Below are 12,928 nucleotides of genomic sequence, written 5' to 3'. Positions count from 1 at the left end.
TCCACCTCACCTTTGAAATTAGATAACTCCACACCAATGTTGGCTGGCAAGTTATTAAGAAGATGTATTTTCTAGTAACTTGGATATCATTCAAATTCACAAACTTTCACCAGGTACCTGGTATGGCCTTGGTGCTACAGATGCAACATCATATATACATTAGGCAATTTTCAGCAAGTTCACCCAACTATTTAAACAATACTGTAATTAAAACACAACACAGGCAATAATGCAGAAACTAATACCATAAATATCAGTTTTTGAAGGATAACACATTCACTATTCCAATTTACAGTGACATGCAGTCATTTTTCTCCATCCTGTTCTCTTGAATAATGATGTCCTTTTCTTGATCTGCCCTCGTTTTGCCCTCGTCTTCTTAAAAATGAGTTGGTGGTAGATTCTTTTTCAAAAGTCGCTTTTGACAGTGGCCATATAACAAGATAGTGCATGAGTGACAGGGATGGAAGTCACAGAGAATAATTGGGAGTGAAGTTTTGGAGACTCCATATAGGGTCAGCTTCCAAGACAACCCTTCACGAGTTTTCCTGTATCAAAAGGAAAGGCCAATAAAATAAAATGCTATCTTTTCTTAGCATTTGAGACTTAATAGAGATGATTGCAGGGCAAAACACAAAAGAACAAATATGACACCCTAGAAACTTTGAAATACTTTACCTCACAAACACACATCAGCACACTACCTGTTAATCACTAGGTAAATTTTATAATTGAGTCTATTTAGTCTAAAGGTGGACATACCCACAGGACAAATTTAAAGTACAGGAAGGAGCACTAGCAGAGCTACAATTTACTGTGTATGCTTTCTCAGCATCTCTTTGATCTGGGGAACTTCTACTTTTCTCAGTAATGTCCTATAGGATATGCCTCTGCTGTTGTCTTAAATGTCCAGCTTTTTCTACACTTTGCCTAGACAAGGTATGTGCATTTGGTTCTGCTCCTAGGACTCAGGTAATACAAGGACAACCACATCAGCAAATGTCTACCTGTAGCAAGCATATTTGTTACTGAGTGAGCTGGTCTGATACCATAAGCTGCTGTTTGCAGGCTGCTTCCGGCAAGAAAAATTCTCTTCACCAAGTTCCACTTGTCAACTGCTCTATAGTCCCTGAGGACAGCCATCTGCCAGATGATGGGTAGGTGGGTGATGAGGGAGTGTCAGTGTGATTTAGGTCTTGAATGTGGTGAGTGAAGCCTAAGGCTATTTCTCTGACCTGTTTTCATAGGGAAAACACCTAACTATCTCACTCTCTACTTGCAAACTGTAGCTATGGTTTGGATTCAGAAATGGTAAGGATGATCTAGAGAACTGCAGATCCTCACCAGAATCTAATTCAACCCAAAGGGTCCACTTTTTTAGCCAGGTCTTAATTGATACTCTGATGTTCATTAAACAAACATACTTTCCATGTGAGCATGATACCCACCAAAAGGATACTTTTGGTTGTTCTTCATAACCTTCCAGGCTTTCTCAGGCATCCCATTGTCCTCAGCCAAACTTAAATAAATCCATACTTTCCCTGGTCACACTTTGATATCTGATAATTACTAGATTTATTTGAAATGAAATAATTTTATTAGATATATTATTTTGATTGGCTCACTTGATATGGTCCAAAAGTACTATAATCGAGTAATGGCAAGAATTAATGATAAACTTAGAGCTAACTCTAACTGATATCACAAAATGGGTATACATGAATTGTCTCTAAGATTCTTCCTTAAGCCCGTTTTGTTGTTGATGTTATGTTACTGTTATTTGTTGTTGTTGTTAGCACTACAATCAGCAATCCAGTCCAGAGTGCCCTGACCAACCACAGCACTTTGGGCTGTGCCACCTTCTTATTGAATAATATTTGCCTATTTTAAGTTTAGCCTGAGCAAAGTACAATTAGAAAATAAATCTGCTTCCAAATTGATAATATCCCAAAGCCAACTCTAAATGATTTTAGAATCATTCAGTATTTAGGATTATCCACACCACTACTTCCTTCCAATTACATGGCTAAACAAAGGTAATTTGAAACACAGTCTCTATGAATTTGACATATTTAATCATTAAGGTGGGAGCTGGCTTGAATTACCATTGATAATCAAAATCTTTATATATACTACTGGGCAAGCTAAAAAATTAATGAAATTAATCAAGAATATTGCAAATATGAAAGGCATCTTTTAAAATATATTGACCTATTAAAATGATCTATTATGCTACAAATCATAGCACAATTCTACAACCCTACATAGCAATAAAATATAACCAATATATTTTATCAAATGCGAATAAATGTATACTGCTGATAATGTAGTTTGCCTCTATCTTCTATCTCTGAGATCTATTCATTTTTTTTTCTTTTATCTTAGAACCTGTAGGAACTTACTTTGGAAGAGGCCAAGAGGGAAGTGGCAGGAGAGTCAGGTTGAATATTTGGTCTGAAAACTCTCTTTAACATAAGTGATCCAGAGAAAACTGTCCACTTAGAGTTTAATCATTGGCTCTTCGAATGAATTTCTTAAAGAAGAAATTTCAAATTTGGTTATGGATTATATTTAAGTATATTTTTAAGCAAACTATTTGTGAAATACATGTAAACATTGAGGGTTATTTAAAACTACAGGAACTGGGGCACCTGGGTGGCTCAGTGTTTGAGCATCTACCTTTGGCTCAGATCGTGATCCCAAGATCTTGGGATTGAGTTCTGAGTCAGGCTCCCCACAGGAACCTGCTTCTCCCTCTGCCTATGTCTCTGCCTCTAATGAATAAATAAATAAAATCTTTAAAAAATAAAAAAACTATAAGAATATTTTTGAAAACCCAGCATGCTTAATATTTGTCTTTATGAGGTCTAGGAATATCTTAAAGAAACAATTTTGTATTCTAATAGGTACACTTCAAAATGCATTGACATGTAATCCATGACAGTTTAGTAGTATAATAATTTTAACCACAAGCGCTGTATTCAAAGACCTACATTGTAATATTGTTAGCTGTGTGATTTTGGCTAATTAATCAACCTCCTTATTCCTCAATTTCTTCATCAATAAAGTGGGGATAATATAAATCATAGCTGCAGTTTTTAAGTTTAATAACAGTTAATACTGGGGCGCCTGAGTGACTCAGTTGGGTAAGTGTCCAACTCTTTTGGCTCAGGCCATGATCTCAGGGTTGTGAGATTGAGGCCCATGTCAGGCTCCATGCTGGGTGTGGAGCCTGCTGAAGATTCTCTTTCTTCCTCTGACTCTCTCTCTCTCTCTCATTAAATAAATAAATAAATAAATAAATAAATAAATAAATAAATAAATGAAGTACTTAGGATAAGTACTTGGCTTTCATAACCATTCAACTAAACTGAGGCACTACTATTGCTTTTTTTTCTGATACTGTTGTTATTATGACTAGTAGGAAAATTATACATATTAATGCACATAAATCAATTAGCACAAAGCCTGCCATATTGAAAGCACTTAATAATTATTTGTTGTTATTGTTATAAAGTGTAAAATGCTTAGCACTGAATGTGGTAGATATTCACTAATTATCAGTTTCCTCTTGCTTTCCTATGCAACATACACATATCCCTGGGGAGCCTGTGTGATTTCTTGCAGTGTCATTGTCTTTCATGCTAAGCAGACTTACATTTCTGTCGCTTCTTTGCTACTTCTAATATATGTGACTTGTACAATCGTGATAATGAACACTTGAACAAAACATTGTGAAATACTTTGAAATGGGACTACTTGGGTGCCTTCAATGGAAAACTGGGTGTTTTCTGAGCATGTCCTCTTAGATTGTCTGATTCTTGTGGGTCTCTGTACCTCTCATTATCTTGGAGCTATTTTACCACTCTGTACATTGTAGGTAACTGGTAACAATGTGCATGATTATTTTCCATATACATGAAAATAGAGTTTGTTCTAACAAAATATGACTGACTTCCCTCCTTCCCTGTGGAATATACATAATTTTGAATTATTTGTAAAAAATTTTTTTTTGCTACTTAGTGTGTTTGTGTGTGTCTAAGTTTTAATTATCCTTAGAACCAGTTGTAATATCTTACTGGTTCCCTCATTAATTGATGAGTTAAATAAAATCTTGGGCACATGTTCATTTTATGTCTGTATGAGAATTATGATTATATGATTATACTCTCTTCTAAAATTTATCCTTTTACATACTCAGTACATTTTAGCTATTCTTACTACCAGGACTATTCTAAATATCCTTTCATGTATTAACCTTAGAAATCATATATACTACACCTGGATGCACAGCATCTTTTTTAAAAGACTTATAACAGATGTACTCAATCTAGTGTATCATAGAAGGCCAAGACTGTAAATATGGCTGAAATAATAAGTTTAGAATCTCTAGTTGTTCAACCATGGACAAATCACTTATATTTCCTCTTCCAAGAAATGGAGACAATAATGTCTGCCTCATAGGATTGTTGTTGAGATTGATTGCGATAGTGGAGACATGCAGTTAGCTTGGTACCAAGCACTTCAATGAACAGTAGTGATTGCTATTATGGAAATTCAGTGTCTGACCAGACAGTCCATTTCACTGTTTAATAGTTCCCATATTTAGCAGCTGTTTTTACAAGGCGCTCTAATCTTGTCTGTTGTCACTTTCATTTTCTAGTTTGCTTGTCTGTTTGGTTTGGTTTTATGTCATTTTACAACTTCCCACCTGACCATAGTTCAAATTTTTGAATAAAAATGCTGTTTCTATTCTGAGTATCTCTTTCAAGTTAAATATCCCTTCTTCCTTTATCTGTTTTTAATAATACATATTTCCCAGATTCTTTACCTATGTGGTTATCCTATACTTTGTAAAGGTTATCCTCAAAGTACTGTGCCTAGAACCTAATGCCAAATCCTCCTTGTGATCTGAACTAAAATGTAGTGCTGAACCACCATTGACCAAGGCATATATTTCCAGGAATTCAAGGCAAGAATACATTTATTAATTTTAATACATATTTAGCTCCTTTTGAGCTTATTATAGCCAAGTAACATTTTCAAGTCTTTTTTCCTACCATCTCTCTCTCTTTTTCTTCTTGCACATGTGACATTTTGAATCAAAAGCTAGAAATTTATATGTATCATTTTTGGTAATAGTGATGGTCAATCATATTAGGTACACATTTAACACAAAAAAAAACAGCCCTTGTAAGTAGTTACTTATGGATCTAAATGCAGTATATGAAACACATATTATTTCTTTTGGCAAGTAGAAGGTAGTCAATAAATGTTATCAGTTTCTTCTAGTCATTCAGCACTTAACCTCTAATTTATTTCTTCCATAATCATGAATCTCACAGGTAGGTGACCTGTGTTGCAGTCTGATCTCCATCATACTAGCCACAATTGACCTATGGCCCCTATGGAAAGAAAGAGGCATTCATTTATCAGATATTTCTTATAACTTTTTTCCTAGTGGGAAAAGTATCAAATTAGAGTTCTCAGTCTGTAGTTAGTTTACTTTGAGCTTAGATGCTAAAAATCAATTTACATTTAGTCACTTAAACTATGTTTTAGAGTTCTACTTCACAGGCTACTATTTCTCCCATTTAAATTTTTAAAAGAACTTTTAGTAATAATAAACCCCTTTTCTTCCCTTCAAAATTAATTAGAAGATCTTCCAGAATGAGGCATGGAATTCTAGAAAAAATATTAAGAAGGCATAAATGTCTTCTGAGAACATGGTAAATGAAAACATCTAATTTGTTTAGGTAGAAATTTCTGGATCATTTATTGTCCATCATTATTATAGTGAATTGTGTCTTTCAAAAAGATTTGTCCAAGTCCAAATCCTTAGTACTTGTGAGTGTGACCTCATTTGGAAATAAGGTCTTTTCAGACATAATTAAATTGAAGATCCCTAATGAATTCATCCTGGATTCAGAGTGGGCCCTAAATCCAATGACCTGGTGTCTCTATTTTTTAAAAGTTTTTATTTAAACTCTAGTTAGTTAATATACTGTGTAATATTAGTTTCAAGTGTAGAATTTATTGATTCAACATTTCCATATAGTATCCAAGGCTCATCACAAGTGCCCTCCTTAAACCTCATCACCTATTTCCCCCATCCCCCACCCATTTCCTCCCCTCTGATAACCATCAGTTCTCTATAGTTAAGAGTCTGTTTCTTGGTTTGCCCCTCTTTTACCCACCATGTTCATTTGTTTTGTTTCTTAAATTCCACATATGAGTGAAATTGTATGCTAAGTGAATATGTCAGTCAGAGAAAGACAGATACCATATGAGTGATGTCTTTGTAAGAGAAAGAAAAGGAGGACTCAATCACACAGGTGAGAAGGCCATGTGAACAGGGTGGCAGACGGGAGTTCTACTGTTACCAACCAAGGAACTCCAGGAACCACTAGATGCTGGAAAAGACAGGAATAATTCTCCCCTGGAGCCTTCAGAGGGACTGTAGCCCTGCCAACATCTCCATCTGGGACTTCTAGCCTCTAGAACTGTGAAAGAATAGACTGTTGTTTTAGCAACTAGATTTGTGGTATTTGTTGCAGTAGCTCCTGGAAACTAGTATATCTTCCATAGACACACTTAGTTAACCAGTATGATAAAGATGTAGCATCAACTTTCTGTCTAATTTCTCTGGTTCTACATTTAGCAAATATAAAAATGGGCTAATCTACTCTTGTAGAGGCAATTTACTCTGTTTCCCAGTCTTATTTAAAGTATCATTTCTTTTTACATATTGTTATTTCATTTCACAAGTTTTTATTGAGCACCTTCAAATACATTATGATACTGTGGTGAACAAAACAGAAAACATGCACATACACACATACTCACAAATTCCTGGTTCAATGAAGCTTATATTCTAGGGGAGGGTAGATAGAAAATAAATAGTAAATTATGTACTGTCATTAGCAGAGTAAGGAAAATAGGATCGTATGAAGGGATGTGATTATAAATTTTAAAAAATTAGCACAGATTTGAATGAGGTGACATTTGAACGAAGTTTAGAAGGAGGTAAGTAAGTATAACATGATTATATCTAACGGAAAGTAAATCTAGTTAGAGGAAACAATCAATGGAAAAGCTCTCAGTTGGGGGTATTTTTTATATACTTGAGGGAAAAAAAAACAAAAACAAAAACAAAAACGACAAGGCCAGAGCTAATGGCAATAGAAATCAAGGGACCACAAGAACTTCACTCAGTGAGATGCATAGCCATTGGAGAGTTTTCTAGAGAGCAGTGACATGACCTGACTCATGCTCAAAACAACTGTTTTTGATCATTTTTGTGCCATGGATTCATTTTAGATGTTTCTAATTGGATTAATTTTTATTTGAAGTCCATTTCCAATGTGCACTATTAGAAAAATGTTTTAATGTTAATAACACTAAATGTATAGATAATACAAAGTAAACCATATCATAAATTTGTGATAGAGTAAAATATGTGATTCATTAAAAATCTAGCAGTGTGTATACTAAATACTGTAATTTTGAAACAGTGATGGATGTGGTTGATATTTCAAGATATCTGTGGCAAATTAAAAGTGATATGAAAACATCTGTAAATTGTTTTGTTGACCAAAATGAGAATACTGTTAAGACTACCTTGGCTTGTTGTCTATATTCATAATCGATGAAATTACTCTCTGAATTCTATCCAAATTAATAATCAATGGCTTGTATATATGTTGTAATAAAATCAAGAATAGAAGCAGAAATGCTAATTATCTGTGTATCACAAGATGTAGGGAAGAGAAAAAGAAATTACATTTTAATCTATATTTTTTCATGTTAAGTCTGATACAGTTATAGATACAAATATGGAGAAAGTGAGACTGTACTCCCTTTTGGATGTTATTTTTCCCCAGGAGCATTTTTGGGGGGAGATATGATACAGATATAGATGTTTGTTTGGGAGATACACACACACACACATTTTATTTCCCAATTTATGATATCCATTTGTACTCCTATGTTTAAAAGAAACCTAGATAGAAAAAGTAACCCAACTTAAATATCGCCAATAACCTTATTTGTGTTACATTATTTCAGCTATAACCCAAGCCTAAAATAGCTTCCTTTTCAAAAGGAAATACACCTACACAAATTTACACTGAATCTCTCTCCTTAGGTTGAAAAGAAAAAGCTCATAAAATTTTAACAAATATCATTTAATTTTAAAAGCCTTACTCTCATGTAGGTCTTGAAACACATCAAAGTTGAAAGTAAATGTAATTCTGGACCTTAAAACAAAGAAAGTTTTGCATCTATTTTCAATGTCGTGGCCAAATCGTGAAGGAACAAAGGGAACTGTTTTGGAAATTTCATCATGTAACTAATAGTCCAAAAGTCGTTTTAGTCACTTGATTACCTATAAGCAGCATAATTTTATAGACTTCATTAAAATGTTTCACTCTTTCAAAATGTATTAAAATGCACTACCTCTTATACTTTATGACAATTCAATAAATATACATGACACCCATGCAAGTTCGTAAATCAACTCTGTGTTAAAGGTATGGCATTAAGTATATTCAATTGATTGTGATTTTCATACTTGCATTGTTTGCTTGTGCCCAATCCCCATTTTAAATCATCTGGATACACCAAATGGAATATAGTATGTAGCTTTCTTTATTTTTTTTTGTAGCTTTCTTTATAATTGACATATTTTTGCTGCTTCTGAAATAGGTATCAGCCTAAGCTTTGTCCTTGCCATAGGCTATGAAAGACAGTACTTTGAAGGTTTGTTTGTCTCTTTCTTTCTCTTTCTTTCTTCCCTTCTTCCTTCCTCTTTTCTTTTCTTTTCCTTTTTTTCTTTTTTTGATAATCCAATAAAGCATGTTCTGAGAAAGAAGCTAAAGATACTCTCTCTTTATAAAAAGTAATAAACTTTCAAGCAAAGTTAAGACACAATAGCAGACCACTATAATTCCTTAGAAAATTCTGTAATAAAATTTTGTATTTTTCCATATTCTATTGATATTCTAAGTAGAATTTGAGATTTAAAAGTTAGGAATATAACATATGAATCAGCTTAACATTTAAGAACATGCATTATTAAAAAGGTGTTGTTAAAATGTCATATTGTAGGAGCTACATTAGCATTGTTTTAAAGGTTAGCTACATTACATGTGTCTTTAGAATCTCAAGGAATCTATAAAATTTAACTATATATCCATACATGTATATTTCATATTTACAGATATATTTTACATATTCAAACATATACGTGCATATGTGTACAAATACAAATATATTTACCTCTATAGGTAGATAGATGATAAATATTTTTTAGATGATAAATATTCACTTGGAGGTATGAAATGCATATATACAGAGAGATAGAGAGACTGTCATTTTATAATAACAGACAGGGGATTGGCCCTGCCTAGCTAGTAAGTGGATAGAGTGAATGTAGTGATTTTGTGAATTGCCTTTATAGCCTAAGAATCAAGAAAATATAGGAAAGCTTTTCCGCCACTTTGGCCGAAAGTGGTTCTTTACTGGATCCATATCCTATTTCCGTTGACCCCTTGAATAGGGTGGCTCAGCTGTTCTTTGCTTTCATGTCTTATCTCATTTTATCCTAACAACTCTATAAAGGCACATATTATTCTCTCCAGGTTATGGGTGATAAAACCAAGGGATTGAATGACTTCTATAATGGCACACTGCTGTTCTTTCCACCTTTAGAGTGCTTTGATTTCTGCCGCATTTGCAGTGTTTATCAGTGGAGAGTGGGATTTAGGACTATCTGCATCAGAATCAAATCACATGAGATTCTTGTTAAAAAAGGAGTATATTTTTGAAATGTGCCTGTACCCTGTCAAATTGGAATCTAAAGAGAGGATACAATGATTTTGCATTTTGTACCAACAACCGAAGTGATTATTTTGTTTATTAAAAGGCCAAAGTTATGGCTAACAGTCTAGAGCCCGGACTGCTGAATCATTGCCTAATGCTTTGCTTCACAAAATGTGGTCTGTCCACCAGCAGTACTAGCATAACCAGAAGCTTGTTAGAAATGCAGAAACATAGGCCCAAGGCTGAAGCTTAGTATGCATGATCTTCAGTTTATTTGTCTGCATATTAGTGTGTGAGAAGTACTGCCTTAAGACTTTTTCATTCTTCATCCCATTTGGTATTTCCCAAACAGTTTTATAATATTAATAATCATCAGGAGCCACTGTCAACTACAGCTGTTCCCAGATTTCTCTCTGGAGATTATTTATGTCTGAGGAGGTGTCTGGAATTTTTATGTTCAGAAAGCACCCTAAGTGATCATTGTCATTGGATATAAAACATCATTTCTATTATCTTTAATAAAAAGTCTCTGGTGTATATACCTGTTGGTTGTTGGGAGTTTGGGATTGGTATTTGAGTTATTGATAAACAGTTGGAACAAATTATCTGTATCTGTGCAGAGGCAGCATAATGTGGGGATGATGAACGCATGGATACAAGTGGCCTACATGTGCCAAAGGTACTTAAATTCTGTTTCCTCATTTGTAAAATGAGGACAATAATCCCGTATACTCCATAGAGTTGTTGTGAAGAATGAATGAATTTTAATGAAAAACCCTAAAAATAATTCCTATTTACCTGATATTACTAATATGTAGCCTCCCTACAAAACCCCTTTATACTTGGGCCCTTGACTTTTTGTTTGTGCTTCTCTAAACACCGCAGTGTCTCTTTGCCATATCTCTTTCATGAGAGTAAAATTAGGTTTTGGAATTTAGAACCCGATGCTCTAAATTCATTTTCCTCTCTTCCTCCTCCCCTCCTATGTAGGCAAGAGTCTGTGGTTAAAGTTTTGGACATGAAAGAACTTCTCAGGGCCACCTGCTAGCCTGCACCCCAATTTCAACTGCAGCTGTTCTAGCTCTATTTTGGGCCAGGTGGGTGTTACCATCTCCACCTTGTGACTAAAAAAAAAAGAAAGAAACCTTCAAAAACTGAGGTATGCAAAGAGGCAGTGGAAAGAATTGTCAAGTATTGAGCAACACTTGATATAAATGATTTTATTTACATCAAAGCCCTGCAAAGATATTTTAGAGATAGTTTAACTGACAGATTATGTATTTTTGCTAAGGCCACACAGAGTAAGGGATCCTGATTCCCACCCCAGGTGTCATGGTCTCTGTAGCTGGAGCTTTTTCCAGAAGAGTTACATATTCTCCATATTTCAGAAAGAAGTCGAGATAAATGGAGAATGCAGTACAGGTCAAGACAAAACATTTTAGAAAAGAGGAGTATGGCAATAAATTAAAGCAGCTAATATAATAGCTAACCTTTTTGAATGCTTACAACAGATCAGGCTTTATGAGTTTTCCATGTATTAATTCATCCAATCACTGAAGTGATATTCATATTATTGTAGTCCTGATCCTACAGATGAAGAAATTCAGGACCAGGGTTTTTAAGTAAATAGCCCAAGGGCACAGTAAGGGCTGGCGCTGGCTTTGCAAAATAGGGAACCTAACCCCAAATCTGAGATCTTAACCACTGTGTCATACAGCCTCCCCAAAGCTGAACTCCCAAGTGCATCTTTATTTTCAATCATTCAGGCAGCTAAGGCACAAAGGAATCCATTAGAAATTCAACTTCTGATCTTTTGCCAAGAGTAGATGGATCAATTCATCTGCAAAAATATTTTTCCAAGGGTTCAATTTAAGTAAGGACTTTTAATGTGGTATGACCATTTCCATCTGATTTAATTCTGCTTCCTGTACCAGTAGCACTCATCCCAGTTAGACCTCCAAGGTCTTAGAAAGAAGTATTGGTGTACAGCTATGGTACTGACATTTATGTGCAAACATATTTTAAGGAATTACATTTCTAATATTGAGGCACTGTAGAAGACTTTAATTTCTGCAGATTGTTTGAATAGAGTGGGAGTTGAGACTAAAGAACTTTGAGAGTGTCACAGAAAGAGTCTCTATAACTCCAAATGACTATTGGCAAGGGCAGAGTCAGCCCTCCCAGTGTTTGGGCAGATCAATTGCCACTTTTGGCAAACACCCCTTACACCTTCTTTCCAGCTTTTAAAATAAGCCATGTGGCTTAGAAGGAGACTAGCTCTAAGATACCAGAGAACTGCTCTATCCTGGTCACACAGTAGTGGGGAATTATTTTAAGGGGCATCCACACTGGGCTATCCTTGGGAATCCAGGAAGAGACAAGGGAAGAAGTATTTGAAGATCATTTTTCTGGTTCTTCCTAGTAACTGAATCATCTTCCAACTCATGAGAATATTGAAACCCAGCCCATTCGCATTTTGTTTAATTTTAGCTTCCCTGTTCCCTTACTGTGACTTTTACAATTTGGATCCAAGAAAATTAACTTTATCTGAGAAGTCTGCCTCCTCCACAACGTGGGTAGGGTTAATCATACCCTGTTAGGCATCTAGGATTTGTCATGGCTGTAAAATAGTCAATGGTGCATCTATTTCTCTTTCTTTCTAAATTTCATGTTCCTGGAAAGCAGTGACCTTGATTTACTCTTTTTTTTTTTTTTTAAGTCCCCAGTGTCAAGTATAGGGCTTAACACAAAAGTGTTAAATAATTGTTGGTTGAGCAGATATCATTGAATAAATCTATAAAAATAATATGTCCATTGTTTTTGGCAATAACTGTCACTAATGAGGCTCATATTAACTCCATGCATAAGATAATAAGAATTTAGTCTGCTATGCCAAGTACATGCTCCAGATCAACCTGGGAACTCAGCTGTGATTTGTTATCCTGGCTATTCTGCTTCTGGCTACATGAAGCAAGCTAAGCCCTCACAGCTGGTCATTCTGAAGAGGGAAGTGGCTGGTCAATTTCATAAACACCAGTGGCACTACGACAAAAGGAGAAATCTGGGATATTCTTCCCCTTCAGGAGTACCTGTGTGCTCATGATCC

The 12,928-nt window shown here is 35.0% G+C and overlaps 1 protein-coding gene and 1 long non-coding RNA gene across 37 annotated transcripts in view; one reads left to right on the top strand and one right to left on the bottom strand.

The window, feature by feature from the left end:
- Positions 1-12,928, top strand: part of PTPRD (protein tyrosine phosphatase receptor type D) — a 2,191,141-nt gene that overhangs the window by 472,363 nt on the left and 1,705,850 nt on the right. The window lies entirely within an intron of this gene.
- The window catches only part of LOC144322201 (uncharacterized), a 68,377-nt gene continuing 55,713 nt past the window's right edge, over positions 265-12,928 (bottom strand). For both annotated transcript variants that reach the window (XR_013387753.1, XR_013387754.1), the window contains exons 4-5: positions 2,403-2,533; positions 265-548 (exon numbers count right to left, since the gene is read on the bottom strand). This is a non-coding gene — a long non-coding RNA (uncharacterized LOC144322201). The remainder of the gene's footprint in view (positions 549-2,402; positions 2,534-12,928) is intronic.

Source organism: Canis aureus, chromosome 10 (genome assembly GCF_053574225.1).
Source record: "Canis aureus isolate CA01 chromosome 10, VMU_Caureus_v.1.0, whole genome shotgun sequence".
In the NCBI taxonomy this organism is placed as follows: Eukaryota; Metazoa; Chordata; class Mammalia; order Carnivora; family Canidae; genus Canis; species Canis aureus.
Note: the sequence above shows the minus strand (reverse complement) of the source record. Positions and strands in the feature narration are given on the sequence as shown.